Raw genomic sequence first — 21,216 nt, 5'->3', positions numbered from 1 at the left:
ACAACTCAAGCAATTACCTTGTCTTCGACAGGTATCACTCTCATCCCCATCTCAGGAAAAGCAAGGCCCCTTTGCAAGGGTGCCGTTGGGTGCGAATGTCCAGTGCCAGTCGTTATGAGCAGGTATGTGGGATAGTGGAGGTGGGACGTGTTTCACGTTACTGTACAAAGGCCTGTCTGGGTGTCTAAGAAAGTAGAAGGTGGGGGCTGTTTGGGTTAAAGGCAGGGTTTCTGCTTCCCGTTGTTTGGGTGATTTAAAAGAACATGCATTCCTTTGTTTATTCACTCATCAACAAATGCATACCTACTATGTGCCAGACATTGCAATAAGTGCTGGGACTGTGGATCAAGGCAGACTTGGGCGCTGACCTCAGGCATCTGACCGTCTCCTGGGTAGTGAGGGATATACAAATAGAGGCATGCAGAAAGTGCCAGGGGGCTAAGAGAGCACTTGACAGGAGAGCAGAGGCATTCTTTTTGCAATGTGGCAGCTGTGAAGCACCCTTGAGGAAGTTCCATTTATGCTGAGACCTAAAGTCTAAGGAGTGTTTGGCCTGCAAAGGATGAGGGGAGAATGTTCCAGGCAAAGGCCCTGCATGGGGATGGAACCTGGTTAGTTTGAGGAACTAATGGAAGTACAGAGTGTGAGGAGAAGCACAGAAGTACAGAGTGAGGGAGGATGTGGCACAAGAATTTGGCAAGGTCACCTGGCTTCAGAGTGAGGAGTCCACATTGGATTCTGAGTGCAAGGGGAAGCTCGAAGCCGAAGGGTAGCAGGACCCGGTTTAGGTCTGTAAAAGCCCAGTCTGGCTGCTGGTGGAGAAATGCCTGGAGGGCTCGGGGCTTGAGTGTGGAGGTACCGGGACTGGCTCCCAGCTCCCTGGCTGGAGCCCCTGAGTGAATGGATGCACTGTATGCTCAGGTGGGAAATATCAGAGGGCAACTATATCTGGGCGTTACAATACTCGGATTTTTCTTATTGTGGTAATATATGTCTTACCACAGTAAGAAAAATCCGAGTATTGGCAGCCATCATTCTACTTTCTGTCACCATGAATTTGACTGCTCTAGGTACCTCATATAATCATATAGTATTTGTCCTTTGGTTACTGGCTTATTCTACTTGCACAATGTCTTCCAGGTTCATCCATGCCGTAGGCTATGTCAGAACTTCTCTTTTAAGGCTGAATAATATTCCATTGTATGTATATGCCACATTTTATTTATTCATCCGCTTTATTGATGGGCACTTGGGTTGCTTCCACCTTTCAGCTCTTGCTTATTGCTTGTTATTTAATGCTGTTATGAACATAGGTGTACAAATATCTGTTCAAGCCCCTGCTTTCACTTCTTTTGGGTTTATACCTGGAAGTGGAGTTGCTGGATCGTATGGTAGTTCTATTTTAAGTTTCTTGAGGAACCACCAAACTGTTTTCCCCAGTGGCTGCACCATTTCACATTCAAAGTACACAAGGGTTCCAGTTTCTCCACTTCCTTGCAAACACTTGTTATTTATTAACTTTTTGGATATCCTCCATCCTAATGGGTATGAAGTGGTGTCTTATTGTGGCAAAACATTCAGATTTTTAGATGTTATATTTGAGATGCCTGAGAGATATTTCCATGGCACTGTCAAGTAAATGGTTGGCTATACCAAGTGAGATTTCAAAGAGAGGTCTTCTGGCCCCCAGATCAGTTTAAATTCCACTGACTAAGGTGTGCAGCAGGCTCTTGTAAATGCCTCACCATGGTGAACCTTGTGTATTTGTTCTAAGGCATCCGGCCCCTGCCACTGTGCCTGCTATTTCAGGATGTGAGCTTTTGGGCATTTGGGTTCATTTCTGGTGAACGAATGACATTTTGTACCTGGTTCTCCCCTTTCTGATCCGTATTGCAGTTCCAGTGGAAATTAACCAAGAATTACTAACTATGATCAGCAAATAAAAGCAGTAGAAAGCTTCAGAATGAGGGAATTTATTGTTTTGGTCCTGGAAGGGATATCTAGCTGAAGTCAAATAGGTTTGGTGATACTTTAGAGTGAATGGAAGGCATTTTCGTTTCTCCCTTTTCTTGATAACAAGGAAAATACAGCTTTGAAGTGTTCTTCAATTTCTCAGCTCCCTTTCATTCTCTGATTTCTTTACTCTTAATGGGATAATATAAACCAGTTTTCTGTCTGTTATTCATCAAAGCTGTCGATTTATCCTGAACAGAACGAAGGCAAGGATGTTATTAAAATAAAACAACTTCTGATTGAGCTGCTAATAAATGCTGAAATGCATCCACATGTCTCCTATTGATTATCTCCTGCCGACAAAAGCAGGCACAAGTTTGTACTGCACGCTGCCCGTGGAAATGAAAGATTTAATTAGATGAAAACCGAGTGAGCTGGAAGATCTACAGTGCTCAGCCATCAGACGATTGTTATTCATAATTGGATGTTTGAAATGTCCCTGCTTCTTGAGGCTTTTTCACTTAAAAAATTCCCTACAGTGCATTAAGATGAACACAGTCGTTAGTAAATTTTCCCCCGTGCATTTGACAAGCTCAAGGTTGTGGGCTAGAATGAGCTCTGTCAGACCATAAATCAGGTGTAATAGAACATCTTGAAATTGAGAATTAACAAGCGAGAGCGGGAGATGGCAATGTCTTTTCCATTTCAGGCCCATCTCCAAATTCTGAAGGTGGAAGAGGAGATGCTGGTGGGGAGGATGTACGAAGAGGCCCATAAACTCTGAAGGTGGAATTCTTTAGAACTCACTGACTCTGTAATCATGTGCATGTAAAGTTTAATATCTGGTAAATGCACGGATATTTAGCAATGAGAGTGTATTGAAAAGTGGGTATTCACTTTGCCAGGAATGTTTCAAGCACCCACCAGGTGGCCTGCTTTTTAAGACAGTGGGGAAGAGAAAGATGGATGTGAATCATTGCCTGTGGCAGCCACGTGGCACTTAACCTGTGCAGGTTTTTTTTCCTGGAACCCCCAGCAAGTTATTAAGATTTAAAAGCTTTGGTTTCCTCATTTGCACAATGGGGGCGTTAATCATACCTATTTCGTCGATTTGTCATGAGGATTGAATGAGATAATGTAGACAAAGTGTTTAGCACAGTGACAAGGCACACGGCACACAGTAAATGAATGTCAGCTACTAGCAGTAATATTTCACCTTCCACATCTAAAGGCCCTGAAGGGAAGGCATCATTTCTTCTATTATATTTCCCACAGCATCTTGCTTTGTACCTGACACTCTGCTCTCAATAATTTTCGACTGAATTAAAAAGAAGTGTCAGTCTCTCACTCATCAGGTTCTTGCAAATTCAGATGAGAGCTGACAGTCATTCAACAAGTGTGTATTTACTATCTTAAATTGTTTTTAAAATATTTTGCTTTTCTGGTTGCAAAACAAGTAGCAGCTGCTCCTGGGCAGAGGCAGTAGTGGTTAAGAGGGCAGGTGCCGGAGCCAGATTGCCCGGGTGCGTGTTCCTGCTCCCCCTGCCCACAGAATGATTGGACTGTGTGAGGATTAGATGAGTTGAGACACAAACCACGTGCAGCAGGGTCTAGCACATAATATGTGCTCAATAAAGCATAATTCAAATGAGGTACAGTAAAAACCAACCAACAGATCATTCATTCTCATGACCCTGAGATAACCGCTAATAAATGCTTATTGAAAATGTGCTCTGGGGTTAACAGTGCAAGGCATAGTAGGGCATCATGAATGGCCCAGTTATTGAACCCTTGCTGCCACCAGGCACCGTACCCAGTGCTTTGCACAAAATATCTCGTTTAATTCACACAACAATCTTATGGGGTAGGCAATATTATTCCCCTTTTGTGAGATGAGAAAACAAGACCAGTGAGGTTAGGTAACTTCCCAAGGTCATGTAAGTAGTAAGTGATGGAGCTGAGATTCCATTGTAGCTCTCTTGGGTTCCAAAGTTAACCATTTTGCCACCCTATCTTGAGAAGCCTGATATTGAATCAAGACCAGACAGCCGGTATGAAAGAGAGATGCATGATCTAAGTGAGGTGGGCGAGCTGGAGGAGGATCAGAACACAGGTACTTATGATGTACTATGCTCCATGCTATGACTGTAACTTCTGATTAGGCCTCAGACTCTTTCTTAACACAGTGATTTAGATGTTGGAGCAAAGCTGGCACATGAAATGAAAACCAACATGCACAATGCTGCATATTAAGCAGGAACTCAAGCCCAGATGGGTTTTTCCAGGAAGGCTTTCTTGCTCTCCTGCATGTTTGGGCCTGATTCTTTGTGTCATATCTCGCTGAGTTTATGCTGCAGTAGAATCTCAGGCTAGATGTTTTCTCTTTAATATCTGGCCCCCTGTAGTCACCACTGCTGTATAAAAACACCGTGATGTGATAGTTCTTGTTTCTCAAGTGTAATTTGGAGTCAAGTGGAACAGATAAACAATGTCAATGAGAATATCTTCTGCAGACACTGATGGGACTTATCTGTCTTGAAATGAGGAGATAAAGGATGCATGAATGTTTACTTTTTCTTTGCATCTTAATGTAACCACTGAACACCCTTGGTCCCCAAGCAAATTAATCGTCATGAAATGAGAGTAAATGACACGCAAGTCTGTACTGAGCTGTTGTCTGTTGGATCAGCTACCCCTCGGCACAGTATCACACAAGAGGCAGGCCTCTCCAGCAGAGTTGCATGAGCAGCTGTGCTGGATTAAGTGTATTAGAAGCTTCCTTAGAAAACTCAGGGCACTGATCTTCTAGCTTGAGGTTGGTTCTTGGCATGTTTGTGGAGTGAAGTTTCTCTCTCCCTGTAGAAAAGGTCCAGAGCAAGTCCTGATGTGAGGCTGGCTTCCCCACACATCCCTTACTGTGTGACTTTTGCAAGTCACAGCCTCTCTGAGCTTTATTGGCTTTATGTACAAAATAGAGTTGTGGCTAATAGTTTTATATATATACCCATATATAATTTTAATTTCTGGTTGTGGTGAAATACACATAACATAAAATTTACCGTCTTAGCCATTTTTTTTTTAAAGATTTGTTTATTGATTGATTGATTGATTGATTGCTATGTTGGGTCTTCGTTTCTGTGCGAGGGCTTTCTCTAGTTGCAGCAAGCGGGGACCACTGTTCATCGCAGTGCGCGGGCCTCTCACTATCGTGGCCTCTTTTGTTGCGGAGCACAGGCTCCAGACGCGCAGGCTCAGCAGTTGTGGCTTACGGGCCTAGTTGCTCCGCGGCATGTGGGATCCTCCCAGACCAGGGCTCGAACCCGTGTCCCCTGCATTAGCAGGCAGATTCTCAACCACTGTGCCACCAGGGAAGCCCCACGTCTTAGCCATTTTTAAGTGCACAGTTCAGGAGGCTAATTATTATATTTCAATATAATTATAATGTTACCAATATTTTAATTTTATTTTATTGCATTATTATTTTTTATTGAATAAAAGATTCTTTAAATTCTATACTGCTTTACAATTTTCAAGTTTCAAACACATGATTTCATGTAGTCCCATAATAACCCTTTTTTTCTCCCTACCCCTATATTGCCCCTCCCCCCTTCCCTCTCCCAACTGGTAACCACTAGTTTGTTTTCTATATCTGTGAGTCTGCTTCTTTTTTGTTTTATTCACTTGTTTGTTGTGTTTTTTTTAGATTCCACATATAAGTGATATCGTGCAATATTTGTCTCATGTATTTCACTTAGTTAGCATAATGCCCTCCAAGTCCAACCATGTTGCTGCAAATGGCAAAATTTAAATTCTTTTTTTATGGTTGAGTAATATTCCATTGTATTTATATACCACATCTTCTTTATCGATTCATCTGTTGATGGACACTTAGGTTGCTTCCATACTTTGGCAATTGTAAATAATATAATGCTATTAATATTACCACCACTTGCCCAGTAGAATTGTTGTGAGGATCAAGTGAGAAATAAGGAAGTGAAGATGCTTCCAAAACTAAAACGTGCTTTGCAGATATTACTTGCTACTGTTAGTGTGACCCCATCATCTCTCTGGGCTCTGTTTCCCCATCGGGGACTGGAACTTCAGATGCCTTTGGCTCTAACATTCTGTGCAAACATTACCTCTACCCAGCAGAGGTTTCTATGTCAATATGGAGTCAAACCTTATACTAAAAGCTGAGTTTTCTTTAACAAAACATCAACATTATCATGCACATGGAGGTTTTGTCATTTTTCTTGTCACCCTGTGCTGGGAGCCATTGGTAAAATCTGCTTGGCTTGTTTGTGACCCCGATATGTCTATATTTATATCTAGATCTATATCTACATCTATATCTGTATCTGTATCCATATCTATCTTCTATTTGTTTGTTTATTCAGAAATATTTATCCAGTATCTCCTCATCGCCTGGGCACTGTCTGAGGTGCTGGGTGTAAAGCAGTGAATAAGAGAGACAAATTCCCTGCCCTCAGGGAGCCTACCTTTCAGTGGGGAAGGCAGATGATAACCCAGTAGATATATAATATCAATAGGAAGAGATAGATGCTGTAAAGTTCAAGGCAGGAATGGAGGGTGACAGGGGCTTCTCCTTTAGATGGAGTGGCCAGGGGAGGTATCTCTAAAGAGGTGACACTGGAGCAGAGACCAGCCATCTGAAGATGTGGGGAGCAGTGGATGGGCGTGGAGGGGAGAACTTGCCACGGAGACCCGGAGGTTCCTCCCCGGTCTGGGCGTCTGTGACTGTGGCTGAGCTAGCTGATGGTGACACCCGTGCAGAAGGACTCTGAGCTGCTTCTCTTTTCCCTGGGCTTCCATAGATGAGAGTATTTCCAGAGCTCAGAGCTGTGTGTCAGGGAACTCCGGAGCTTCTCCAGGCAGCTGGCAATCAATGCTGGGAGAACTGAAAATCTTATTGGTCCCTTTGCCTAATTTTACCCTATGACTAAGCTTCACCTTGAGCCCCTCTCCTCAGAGGCCAAGAGGGTGCACAGCCTCTGCTGGCTGCTGAATTCCTACAGCCCCGCCTTGAAACAGTCTGCGCTTGCAAGAGCTGCTGATAAAGCATGAAGATGCCAAATTCCTTCAAAACAGGTCTGTGAAATTTGGTAAAGAGGGGACAACGCTGTTAGTGAGGAGAAGAGGAAATAAACATTTATTGAGGCTTTCTGATGACCTAGCAGGCACACGAATTACCATAATTCATTCATAATTTTGCGTTTGTTCTGATATTGATTTAGCTGCTTTAATGGAGAACAAAATAACAGAGGCTTTAATGAAGCAGAAGGTAGTTTTTCTCTCATGTACAAGTCTGAGGTAGCAGGTGGATCTGGAGAGCAGAGCAGCACTGTTCCATCATATCAGCCCGGGGCCTGGACTCCTGGTCTACAGGGTCAAAGATGACTCACACCCCCTCTACGATTGTGTTTCAGCCAACAAGGAGGGGAAAAGAAAGTGAGGACATGTCCCCTAGTTTTAAGGGTGTGACCTCGGAGTTGTGGACATTACTTTCTCTTATATTCTGTTGGCCATAGAGTTGCCAGATTTAGGAAACAAAAATATAGGACACCCAGTTAAATTTGAATGTCAGATAAACCACCAATACTTTTTTTGTCCTAATGGGGCATACTTATACTAAAACAATTATTGGACTTGTAATTTGGGGCATACTTGTAGTAAAAAATTATTGGTTGTTAATCTGACATTCAAATTTAACTGGACATCCTGTATTTTATCTGGCAACCCTAATTGGCTAGAACTTAGTGACATAGACACACCTAGCTGCAAGGGAGTCTGGGAAACATAGTTTTTAGGTGAGTGGTAATGTGTTGAACTACAGCTTGGGGTTTTGATTACTTAAAGGAAGAGGGGAGAATGGATATTGGAGACAGCTAGCAGTCTTTGCCAAAACTTACGTGGTCTCATTCATTCATTCATTATACTAATATTTATTACACACCTACTGTTTGACAAGGATAAACGACGTAGACAAGACTCCTTTTGTCACGGAGCTCATATTTTAGTGGAAGAGACCAATCATAACAATTTATACTCATGTAAAATTTTAAGTAGTGTTAAATGTTCTGAAAAACATGAGGCAAAGAAGTTTTTAGAGTTTGCTAGGGAAGCTGCAATTGGGGAGGCGAGGGAAAGCTTCTCCGGAGAAGGGACATTTTTTTTTTTAATTTTAATTTTTTTATTTATTCATTTATTTATTTTTGGATGTGTTGGGTCTTCGTTGCTGCGCACAGGCTTTCTCTAGTTGCAGTAAGCGGGGGCTACTCTTCGTTGCGGTGCGCAGGCTTCTCATTGCGGTTGCTTCTCTTGTTGTGGAGCACGGGCTGTAGGCGTGCGGGCTTCAGTAGCTGTGGCTCGTGCGGGCTCTAGAGCGCTGGCTCAGTAGTTGTGGCTTAGTTGCTCCACAGCATGTGGGATCCTCCCGGACCAGGGCTTGAACCCAGGTCCCCTGCATTGGCAGGCAGATTCTTAACCACTGCGCCACCAGGGAAGTCCCGAGAAGGGACATTTGAGTAGACACCCAGATAAAGTGAGGAAGGAAGCGTGTGAAACTCGGGAAGAGAATGCCAGCCAGAAGGACCAGCTAGTGCAGACAGCTATGACTTGGCAGTTTCAGGAACTATCCATAGAAGGTGCCCACGTGGCTGGCATGGAGGGATCAAGGCGGAGAGTGTAAGGGAAGCAGGCAGGAGTGGACTTTGGAGACCACGACAAAGAGTATTTTGTTTTATTTTATTATTTTATTTTATCTTATTTTTTATTTTATTTGGCTGAGCCACGTGGTACCTGCTGCTGCAGTGGAAGTGCGGAGCCCTAACCACGGGACAGTATATTCTCTACTTTTTCTCATGGAGGAGGAGACAAGACTTTGTTCTAATGAAGCGATTAACGAATAAGACTACCTCAGATCCAGAGTCTCAGACAGAATCAACGCTTGGAAAGAGTGGTCATCTTCATTCTCCGCTCTCCTGCAGTGGAAGTGCGGAGCCCTAACCACGGGACCACCAGGGAATTCCTCCACAACAAAGCGTTTTTTAAATTCTAGACATGATGAGATTCCACTGGAGGGTTTTGATCAAGACAGTTACGTGACTTAATTTACATTTTAAAAAGATCGCTGTGTCTGCTGGGTAGACAGCGTGGCTATAGGGAGCAAGAGTGAAAGGCAAGAGATAAATTAGGTGGCTCTTGCAGGGGATTGGGGTTGGATAGGGCCTTAGGGATTGGTGGAGTGAGAAGCTGTGGGATTCAGGATGTATATAGCAGTGTCATCCTCAGCGTACAGATGAGGGAGGCTCAGGGAGCCAGGACGCGAGCGTAGGTTTGCACAACGTGCGACTTCTGCTGGGAGCAGGTGGGGAGTGTAGCTTAGGGGAGTAAAATCTTGTCGCTTGGAGAGGTTTCAGCAATCCTTTAGTCCTTGATTTTGACATCGCCGCAGGAGCCAGAGGGAGGAGAACGGAGAATGAAGATGACCACTTTCTCGACAAGCGTTGATTCTGTCTGAGACTCCAGATCTGAGGTAATCTTATCTGTTAATCGCTTCATTAAAATAAAATCTTGTCTCTTCCTCCATGAGAAAAGGTAGAGAGTATACTCTTGGAAGTTGGCAGCTGTGACACCAATAGCAGTGTAAACTGCAAAACAGGGACTGTTTTATTCTTTGTGGTCCCTGGGGGCTCCAGGATTGTAGAAGAAAGAGGCTTTGGAATCAGCCACACCTGGTCCTGAATCTCATTTACTAGCTGAGCCTTGGTTTTTTCATCTGCAAAGTGGGACCATACACAGCAGCCTCTCAATTGCTGAGAGCTTTACAAGAGAAGATATGCCTGAAACCAGTAGCATCCAATAAATGTGATTCATCTTAACGATTTTGTGATCATTTTGGGTCCAGCTCCTCTTAGAGATGTTCTTTATGCTTCCACCAGCTCCTTTACTGCCCCTAATCTTTTAGTTATTCCCCATCCCCTTCCCTTGCTTGCTTCTCTCCTGTGGTGATGTTTAGAGCCCCACAGATGTGGTCTAGTTGGAAAGTGGAATGAAAAGCAGAGGAAAAATGCCAGGAGGAGGGGGTCAGGAAATGCGGAATTGGAACCTGAACTTTCATTTAAGTCAAGTGAAAGACTCTGCGTACTTGATGGTTCTTGCTTAGCTCCAGAAGCACACAGCTGATGAGAAACAAATTAGAAATCCAAGTTTTTTTGTTTTTTGTTTTTTCCAAGTGCTGTAAAGATGTGTGTTGCTGGTGGAGCTGGTCTTTCCCTGTGGGTCAGTTAGGCTCTCCCTGAAGTGTGTGTGCAGATGGAGATGATTCCTGCTTCTGATGAGGCTGTCAGAACCCGGTATTGGAATTTGGAAAAGTTATTTGCAGTCCTGTTTATTTGAATCATGCGTAAACACACTCTGCAAGATGTCTGGCTGCTGGGGAGGGGAGGGGAGGGGGTCAGGGAGCAGACCTTTCTGCAGTGGATTTTAAAAGTGGATCAGCTGGCCAGAGTGGTTGTTTACCCTGTGTGAAAAGACTCAAAGAGCTCTGGACTCATAGCGGGAAGAGCCCTTAGAAAACTAGGGGAACTGATCTTTTTTACACATAGGGCTACTGAAGCCCCAGAGAAGGGTGCTTACTTGCCCCAAATCACACAGCTTGGTGTGAAAAATAAAGCATGGAAGAAATTTGGTGGGCTTTGGGGTCAGAGAGAGTTGGGTTCAAATCCTGGATCGATCACTATATTCCTTGGGTAAGTTACTTAATTTTCTAAAGCTCCAATTTCTTCATTTTTCAGATGGGACTAATAATAGTTCCTACTTCACAGAGTCAATTTGAGGATTAACAAGAAAATCCACGTAAAATAGCACAACGCTTGGCACTTGGTAAGTGCTAAATAAATACTGCTGTTTTGTAGTGTCAATGATGATATATTTTTGAGGTCCAAGGAACTGATAATAGGAACTCTTTCTACTGTTAACATGCCACAGGCCTCTGGTTTGGCCCTTATTAGAGGGTGTGGGGGTTTGAATTATGTTACCCCAAAAGGTCTTCAAGTATTAACTCCCTGAACCTGTGAATGTGACCTTATTTGGAAATAGGGTCTTTGCAAGTTAAGATGAGCTTGTGCTGGATTACGGTGGGCCCTCGTCCAATGACTAGTGTCTTTATAAGAAGAGGGAAATGTGTACACAGGCACACAGGGAGAACAGCATGTGAAGATAGAGGCAGAGATTGCAGCGATGCTGCCACAAACCAAGGAACGGCAAGGGTTACTAATAACCATCAGAAACCAGAAGAGGCCAAGAAGGATTCTTCCCTAGAGATTTTGGAGGGAGCATGGACCTGTCAATACCTTGATTTTGGACTTCTAGCCTCTAGAACTATGAGACAATAAGTTTATGTCGTTTTAAACCTCCCAGTTTGTGGTAATTTGTTGTGGCAGCCCTAGGAAACAGGGTGTCAGTGGAGGGGGGAGTGTTCTGTGCTCCCAGTTAAGCCTCTAGGGTTAGGATTGTTAGCTACAGAACACTCATTTCTGTATTTTCAATCCATTGAATGGTAACCTCCCAAAGAGATCCTGGGTATTTGCCTACAGACTTAGTGATACTGGAGGGGTGTGTGTGTGTGTGTGTGTGTGTGTGTGTGTGTGTGTGTGTGTTGGGGGTGGGTGATGGTGGTGGGCGTGACACGAGTTCTACGATTAATGAGAGCGAGGAGCCTTCATGATCCTGACTGGACATTCAGGTTCACAGAATGCCACTCAGAAAAAGCAGGAGGGGACACAGTAGGACCAAGGACAAGGGCTGCTGTGTCTCATCTGTCCCAGTTCTCCTGTTAAGTCTCCCTCCTTCCCCTTCTCTGTCATGTGAATATAGGTAGTTCTCTTGTTGGGCTGAGATGCAGAGAATTTGGAACTGACCTAGGAACTTGTTGGAATTTATAAGTCCTTAGTGAATACCTTTTTCTTCATGTCAGGTGCAGACCAGGAGAGAAATTCCAGGGAAATGCTGTGTGCCTGTATAATTTGCCAGAGACAGCCAGGTGGTCTCTGTCTGAATTCATGTTTCCACAGGATGGTCCTGAAAGATGTAGAAGTCCTTTTCCAGCACAGAATCCCTCCATCCCCTGTTGGCCTCATTGGTCCTGCCTTCCCATCAGTCAGACCTTCTCTGCCTCTCCTACTCTGTACTCTGACAGTCTCATTTTGAGTAACTCTGAAGTTCTCCTCTGCCTTCTCCAACCTTCTCCATTCACAGACAGGAATGATGAACCAGGCTCACTGCTCACTGCTATAGCTACTGCAGGAAGACTTGAATTCGTCCTGAAAGAAGAGATAACACATTATAAGAATGTATACAGTGTTCAGAGCTCCTATGCCAAGGGTGAAGGCTAGCATGGGTGGAGGTGGAAATGACAGTGGAATTGTGTGCTAATTGACTGAGGATTCCTGTAGGAGCCCAGGCTATTTGGACTGCTGAACTTCTGACATAATCAGTGCCATTTTGGTCTTCTGTTTTTTTTTTTTTTTTAACTTTTGAATTTAATTTATTTTTTTATACAGCAGGTTCTTATTAGTTATCCATTTTTTACATATTAGTGTATATATGTCAATCCCAATCTCCCAATTCATCCCACCACCACCACCACCGCCCCCCCTCCATTTTCCCCCCTTGGTGTCCATACGTTTGTTCTCTACATCTGTGTCTCTATTTCTGCCCTGCAAGCGGGTTCATCTGTACCATTTTTCTAGGCTCCACATATATGCGTTAATATACGATATTTGATTTTCTCTTTCTGACTTACTTCACTCTGTATGACGGTCTCTAGATCCATCCACGTCTCTACAAATGACCCAATTTCGTTCGTTTTTATGGCTGAGTAATATTCCATTGTATATATGTACCATATCTTCTTTATCCATTCATCTGTTGATGGGCATTTAGGTTGATTCCATGACCTGGCTATTGTAAATTGTGCTGCAGTGAACATTGGGGTGCATGTGTCTTTTTGAATGATGGTTTTCTCTGGGTATATGCCCAGTAGTGGGATTGCTGGGTCATATGGTAATTCTACTTTTAGTTTTTTAAGGAACCTCCATACTGTTTCTCCATCAAGAGAAAGAGGGAGAGGACTCAAATCAATAAAATCAGAAATGAAAAAGGAGAAGTTACAACAGACACCACAGAAATACAAAGCATCCTAAGAGACTAGTACACGCAACTCTATGTCAATAAAATGAACAACCTGGAAGAAATGGACAAATTCTTAGAAGGGTATAACCTTCCAAGACTGAACCAGGAAGAAATAGAAAATATGAACGGACCAATCACAAGTAATGAAATTGAAACTGTGATTAAAACTCTGTCATTTTGGCCTTGACCTTCTTGAGCCAGGAGAAGAAGGGTTGAATCATTAGATTTCCTAGTCATTGGCTCATTGGTTGGGAAAGTTTTTTTTTTTTTAGAGTGAATGTGTCAGGGAGGTAGGGAGAGGGGGTGGATGCGCAGCCCAGTGGCAAAGTAGGAGGTCAGGGTAGGCAGCGAGAGGAGAATTCTTTCTACCCTGTGCTTTGAGGACTGCTTCCCTATCTACAGAATGAATGAGTTGTGAGCTACTATCACCCATGATAAATCTACAGGTAATTGCATTCATATGAAATATTCAGAAAAGGTAAACCCATAGAGACAGAAAGCAGATGAGTGCTTGCCAGAGGCTGGGGGCAGGGGGGATGGGGAATGACTGCATAATAAGGTATGCTTCCGGGGTGATAAAAATGTTCTGGAACTAGATAGAGATGATTGCACACATTGTGGATATACTAAATGTCAGTGAATTGTACAACTTAAAATGGTGAGTTTTATGTTATATGAATTTTACCGCAAAAAACAGAAGCCCAAAAAACACCCCACCCCCCACCCCCGCAGTTCCCTTTAAACCACACTGATCCTGTGGAGGTGGCCTCGGGAAAGATGAAGGCTCTGCTGGGGCTCTGAGCCTGGTGCAGTTCCCTGGCCTGAGTGTTGAGGGAGTATGGGGGTCCTTCCTCCTTTGCCCGACCCTGTCCTGACCCCTCCTCAGAGGAACCCATTGGGCTGCCAGGAGGTTAAGAGCATGGGCTTTCAGCATGGGCTTTAATCTAAGTGTGGATCCTAGCCTGGCCACTGCTGCTGGTGTGAATCTGGGTGTTACGGGACCTCTCTGAGCTGTGGCTTCCTCACTTGTAAAATGGAGGTGACTACCTGCCTCATAGGGTTTTTGTTAGCCTGAACTAAGTGTGTAAAGCATCTAACACAATGCAGGGTGCATGATTACCACTCAAGAAACAGGAGTGGCTGTTATAAATAATAGTAAATTCTATTATCTGTGGTATCTGTCTGAGCATAGTACTGATTGCCAAGATCCACAGGTAGCAAGACGTTTTACCTTCAGCTAAGTCCTCTAAACAATCCCAAATCCCAACAGCCTGCTTGCGGGATGAGGACAGAAGAAATTCAGCAACAGTGGAGGATATTGTTGTCTTAGTTGTAGTTTTGAAGGGGTTGGATAAATAGCATCCTTCTTCTTTGCTTGAACCTATGGAAAAATTAGAGAAAAACTAAGGAGATAGGTGACCAAATATCACCTTTATCCCAATCAGACAGATTTTGGAGATTAAAGGGAATTTGTATTGCTGGACAACAGAATGAGACTGCTCACCCTGTTACAGACAAAGCTGGATCACTGCAGAGCTGCCCAAACTGGGGCCTGACCTGCTAAAAACAAGCAGGAAGGAACAGAGGGCTGTGCTGGTCCTCAGTGAAAGGGGCTCCTTCCCAAGCTCACCGATCAGGGCAGACACTCCATCTCGAGGTGGAGAGAGGCCAGGAGTGCTGCTTGTGGCGCCCCATCCAAATGGAAGAAGTACGAGAGGGACAGAGGCGGCTTAACATTGGATTGATGTAGGGACCCAGGAGTTGTCTCCTTGGCAAGGCGGAGGCTGCCCCGTGTCCAGAAGGCGCTCCGCCTCTTTCCCCATGAGGTCTGACATCATGATAGGCACTCCAGGACCAGTGCCTCCTTCCTTTACATTCAGCAAGGTGGCTTCTTTTATAAAAGGAAATAGAATAGCAAAAACAAAACAGAACAAAAAGCCCAAGAAAATAAACAACCAAAAACAAAACCTGGACACAACCTCATTTTGCCCAACATTTGGGGAATGATAAAGTAAATTATAGAATATTCATTCAACAGAATGTTAAGAAGTCGTTAAAAAAGGCTGTTTACAAAGGGTTTATAATGATGTGGGAACGATATGATGTCAAGTGAAAAAAGTATGATACAAAATTGCACATACAGTATGAACTCAGCTGTATGAAAATCTCCCTAAGATTATGCATAGAAGAATAAAAAAATTGCATGGAAACTTCAGAAATATTAACAGTGGTTGTCTTTCTGTTTAGTTTTTTTTTCTATAGTTTACAAGTTTCTGTAATAAGCATCTTTTTCTTTTGTAATGGAAAAAATCAACTTTATTTTTAAAACTATATTTAGAATGGTGCGGGTTACACATTATCAGTCAAACCAACAATTTAGAATTTCATAGTCATAAGATTTCAGAATGCGAATGCTGCAAAGAGACCTTAAAGATTTTCCTAGTTTAAGGATTTAAAATATTTTGGGGGGTCACAGATTCCTTTGAAGATCTCCTGAAAACTGTGGCTTCTCTCCTTAGAGCATTTCACAGATAAACATAATACTATCATTTAAGTTGCTTTTAATTTCAAGGTACAGAAGAAACCCTATTCAGAGCAGCTTAAGCAGTGGAGGAAATTTACTGGTTTATGTAATTAAAAACTTTAGGGGTATCAGGTGAACCTTGATCCAGCACTTCAACAATTTCGCCAAGACTCATTTCTTCTGTCTCTCTGCTTTGCCTCCTACAATGTCAGCTTTATCCCAAGGCTGGCTCCCCTGTGGGTTCCAAGATGGCTGGTAGAAGCTCCTGGCACTTCATTCTTAATAGTATATGTCTAGCAGGAAAGAATGTCTCTGTTTTAGCATTCCCAATAAAAGTCACAAGATTTGATCTGGTTGTAAGTTTTAGGCACATGCTCGTCTCCCAACCAGTACCTTTGCCAGGGAATAGAGAGCACTGATTGCTTTAGCTAGATCACTTGCTCTGCTGTGGTGCTGATATGACCACATTATTCCCCCAGATAGAAACTGGGGACACGAATGTTCCTTACACACATGACCTACTTCATATAATTTAGGCTTATCCTTAAATCCCCCAGAGCTTGCCCATGTATCCCAGGTTAAGAATTCCTGGTCTAATCCAATCCTCTTAATGTAGAGGTGGGGATTCAGAGACCCAGAAAGAGGTCACAGATGCTCCAAACCATACGGTTGCCTCACTGTCAGTCTGCTGCTTGTCTCCCCCGCAAATTCCCTCCAACTTCACACGCAGTCATAAGTCAGAGAAGAAGAGGTAATAAGTAGGACCCTTGTCAAATCCCTAAGCTCCTCTAGGACCCAGGACGGATGTGTTTTGATAAAGACATAGGGAGGACCCTAAGTTGAAGAGGCAAAAGGGTCCAGAGTGGGAAAGGTGAGTGCATTGAGCCACTGGCTAGAAGGCTCCCATCTAAGACAGCCTGGAAGGGAAACAATAACAATGAGGAGAGAGGAGGAATAATTACATTATTCGTGCCTGTATCTGGAAGATCATCATTGTAATTTCCCTTCTAAAAATCCTGCTTGCTCAGAGAAACAACTGTATTCTAATAAGTACTTGCTTATGAAACGCACAGTAATTGGATTGGAATGTGAGTTATTAAACTGTATGTGGGGTGGCACTTCTTGCCAGGTGTTTAATGATTATGTTCAAATGTGTAGGGCTGTTCTGTTGTCTGGGAAGATAATACTCCCAGGAAGAAAATTGTTTAACTCTAGGTCAGGACTTGAGTGGCTTTCACAGACATCTAAAAGAGCTGGGCTGAAGAGGACCTTACAAATTGCTTAGTTCAGTTGCCTCATTTTAGAGATGGGGAAACAGACTCAGTGTGTGAAAGCACTTGTTGAAAGCTGTACAGTGATCACACTGACAATTAGTTGCTCTTTTACCTAGCTTGTCATCGTATTCATGTATCCCTTGTGGTAGAAGCCATGCCTTGGCATTCTCAATTGCCATTTCCTCTTCCTTCTACCTGGAGAGATTGGAAAGGTAACTCATCTTTCTTGCAGCTAGGATTCCAGATGCAAGATAAGTTCCCCCAATTCATTGCCCTGGCATGAGATCTCTCTGCAGCCATGGCCATTGAGAGTCAAGGTGGTGGAAATGTGTTAAGAGGCCGCCGTGGTGACTCACTCAGCATCCCAATGCCTAGCCACCAACCTCCAGGGGCTTTAGGGGCAGGGGTGGCAGCAGGTGGGATTGCAGCTATGGTAGCATGTCATTGATCTCCCCAGTCCCTTGGAGACCCCCTGACTTCTACCCCTTCTAGCCTTCCAGTGCTCTTTTTTTTTTCTTTTTGAGCAATTAATTCCCTGTATTAAATCTCCTGCTTGATACATAGAGTGACTTCGGTTTCCTGCACTGAACTCTGACACACCCCTCTGTGTTAGCACAAATCACACTTATGGGAGGTAATAATCTTTCTCCCATGGATCCTGATCTTATGTTTCCTATGTCCGATAGCATATAGCTCCATTCATGTCATCCTAGAATCTTCAGCTCAAGAAATCCAAAACCAACCCCATTACTTTCCCTCCCTAACTTACTCTTCCTATAGACTTCCCTTTGTCCATTCTCGTCCCTACTTCCTCCCAATAACTTGGGTTTGGAGGTAGCTTTGTCGTTCCTTTTCCTGCTGTCGTGTACTTGTCAAATCTTATTGATTCTATTTTCTTTATTAGTTGGGACTGTTGCTTTTAAGTTATCCAGTTATGTTGGATTAATGAACAGAGAGAATGTAATAACCTGAATAACTGGGTTTTTTGGACAATTTTTTAAACAGCTTTATTAAGATACAATTCACATAACATACAATTTCCCCATTTTAAGTGTACAGATGAACATATCTACAAAATGGACTCAGATATAGAGAACAGAGAGAGGTGTGGTTGCCAGGGGGGAGGGGGTCTGGGGGAGGGATGGATTGGGAGTTTGGGGTTAGCAGATGTAAGCTATTATGTATAGAATGGATAAACAATAAGGTCCTACTGTATAGCATGGGGAACTATATTCCATATCCTATGATAAACCATAATGGAAAAGAATATGAAAAAGAATATATATATGTATAACTGAGGCACTTTGCTGTACAGCAGAAATTAACACAACATTGTAAATCAACTATACCTCAATAAAATTAGAAAAAATAAAAATAAAGTGTACAGAGTCTCAGTGAGATCCCTGTAGTCAAATTGGTCTCTTGGTTCTCCCCAAACATATATGGTCTTCTATCATTCCATTTCCTTAACCATTCATTAAAAAATCATAATTGAGCACTTAACTATATGCCAAGCATTCCTACCTGGAATGATGTTTCTTTTTCACTTCTACAGACTTAACCCCTACTTCAGTTAAGTCTAATAACTAATAACTTCTTATACTAATTTGTACCAGAAGTTCCTTGATTGTGACTTATGCCAAGTAATTATGAAGATTTTTTTTTTTTCTTCTGAGTATTGCATGAAGGCTACCAAGTTGGAACAGGCAAGTACTGGATGTGAAAGCTTTAATTTATCTACCTCATTCATGTGTTATTTTTGTAGCTATAGCCTCTATTTTCTTATTTGATGACCGCTGAAGTGTTCCTAGGCCCAGTTGTAAACCTAAGAGTTGATGTATTGATGGGAGCAGCTGGAAGTTCAAGATGTTGTTGTGATTCTTTTTTTCTTAATCCCTCTTTTGTATGTGTGATATTAAGCAGACGGTGAAGCGTTACTCTTGAGGATTTAACAAGGAAGGAGAAAGAAAGACCCACATTTCCGGGTGAAGTCTTTGCCCTTCTATGTGGAAAAGTGGATTGCGACTGTTCTCAAGTCTGTCTCTCGGTCATTGCACCTGACTTTAGGATCCAAAAAAAATTTGTTTTGCCAAGTTGTGCCTTTCCTTCTGGAATTGTAAGTGAACACAATAATAGTACCTGTTTACACTGTGAAGTAGATATTATTACAGAAAATACACCAGAGGCTTTCTCACTTGTTAAGGTAATAATGCCTTGTGAATGTATGATCTACGGAGAAACCGCTGTAGTTTTTACCTGCTGATGCTGTCTGTTGGAGAATAAATTTTGGATGGTTCTTTTTTTCACCAAAAAAAAAGGTTTTTTGTTTTTGAATTACAAAGCTACTTTTAATACTTTGGGGTGAGCCCCACAGGAATAAAAAACACTGGGAAGGGGTAACCCCCTCACCCCCAGGAGTGGCCCAGGGGGAGAGAGGCTACCTGAGGGGAAGGAAGCACAAAAGGGACTCGCTGCAGACTCAGGGCAAAGGGAATGCCATCGGTGCTGGGACCTGTGAGACTACAGGAGAAAACGCGAGCGTGGTGGGACTGGCTCCAGGCACACAGGCGAAGGGCAAGAGGGTTGGACACGAAGCCACAAAGCTACTTGGGTTCCTCCTTCTTCTCGTTTGCCTTTTTCTGTTTCTGCTACATGATCTCCGAGTCCCTCTGCTTGCAGGCGGTAGCAGAAAGCCCGTCATCTCGGCGCTTTCCCTTAACCGAGTCACTCTGCTTTTTCATATTCTTCTGGCAGGTGAGCTTGTGCTGGTTACCACGGGTCATGGCGATGGCAGCAGCTCCGGCCTGCTCTGTTCTTTTTTTTTTTTCTGTTGAGGAAAACCAGCATCAGGCGTGGGTGGATCCAGGGGCTCAGAGAAAGCCATCAGGACTTGTTCTATCTCTCCCTCTTCAGGCTCTGCTTTCTGCCAGTCTCTTTCCAGTGGTGGGCTGGTGGGGCCCTGACCACTCTGTGTTAACGTAATCTTTACATCAAGCCTTGTGGGGTTTATTTTTTTTAATTAAAAAAAATTATTTATTTTTGGCTGCATTGGGTCTTCGTTGCTGCACGTGGGCTTTCTCTAGTTGCAGTGAGCGGGGGCTACTCTTCATTGTGGTGCGCGGGCTTCTCATTGCGGTGACTTCTCATTGTGGAGCGCGGGCTCTAGACACATGGGCTTCAGTAGTTGTGGCACATGGGCTCAGTAGTTGTGGCTCATGGGCTCTAGAGCGCAGCCTCAGTAGTTGTGGCACACGGGCTTAGTTGCTCCACGGCATGTGGGATCTTCCTGGACCAGGGATCGAACCCTTGTCCCCTGCATTGGCAGGCAGATTCTCAACAACTGCGCCATCAGGGAAGCCCCAAGCCTTGTGGGATTTATCTTTTCCATTAATTCCAGAAAAAGTTTTAGAAAGAGTCTTTTTGAGTAAGATTGAACCAGCCAATTGTTATGGGTTGAATTGTATCTCCCCCCTCCCCCACAAAGATACGTTGTAGTCCTGACCTCCAGAATGTGATGTTATTTGGAAATAGCTTTGTTGTAGATATAATTAGTTAAATTATAATGAGGTTATATGGGAACAGAGTGGGCTAGTAATCCAGTGTGACTGATGTCCTTATAAGAAGAGAGAGAGAGGGACAAATTAAGTAGCTTAAACACAGAAATTAATTTTCTCACAGTTCTGGAGGCTAAAAGTCCAAGATCAAGGTGTAGGCAGGTTTGGTTTCTCCTGAGGCCTCTCTCCTTAGCTTCCCTGGTGTCTCTTCCTTTTCTTATAAGGACAGTGGTCCTGTTGGATTAGAGCTCTACCCTAATGGCCTCATTTTTTTTTTCACATCTTTATTGGAGTATAAATGCTTTATAATATTGTGTTAGTTTCTGCTGTACAACAAAGTGAATCAGCTATGTGTATATATATATCCCCATATCCCCTCCCTCTTGAGCTTGCCTTGCACCCTTCCTATCCCACCCCTCTAGGTGGTCACAAAGCACTGAGCTGATCTCCCTGTGCTATGCAGCAGCTTCCCACTAGCCATCTATTTTACATTTGGTAGTGTGTATATGTCTATGCCACTCTCTCACTTCGTCCCAGCTTCCCCTTACCTCCCTTGCCCTCAAGTCTGTTCTCTTCTACGTCTGCGTCTTTATTCCTGCCCTGCTACTAGGTTCATCAGTACCGCTTTTTAAAATCCCATATATATGCGTTAGCATATGGTATTTGTTTTTCTCTTTCTGACTTACTTCACTCTGTA

General features: G+C 43.3%; 1 long non-coding RNA gene and 1 pseudogene across 2 annotated transcripts in view; one reads left to right on the top strand and one right to left on the bottom strand.

The window, feature by feature from the left end:
* The window catches only part of LOC309656960, a 29,768-nt gene extending 10,580 nt beyond the window's left edge, over window positions 1-19,188 (top strand). Inside the window, exons 3-5 of the long non-coding RNA XR_014261628.1 lie at window positions 32-122; window positions 10,770-10,857; window positions 12,232-19,188. This is a non-coding gene — a long non-coding RNA (uncharacterized lncRNA). The remainder of the gene's footprint in view (window positions 1-31; window positions 123-10,769; window positions 10,858-12,231) is intronic.
* A 96-nt stretch (window positions 19,189-19,284) lies between these two features.
* Window positions 19,285-19,809, bottom strand: LOC309656956 (annotated as a pseudogene). The gene has a single exon. The product of its transcript is annotated as an uncharacterized misc_RNA (transcript).
* Window positions 19,810-21,216: the final 1,407 nt, after the last annotated feature.

This window comes from Balaenoptera physalus, assembly GCF_965194825.1.
Source record: "Balaenoptera physalus genome assembly, chromosome: 3".
Lineage (NCBI taxonomy): Eukaryota > Metazoa > Chordata > Mammalia > Artiodactyla > Balaenopteridae > Balaenoptera > Balaenoptera physalus.
The sequence above is the reverse complement of the archived record's forward strand: the minus strand, read 5'-3'. Positions and strand labels throughout refer to the sequence as shown.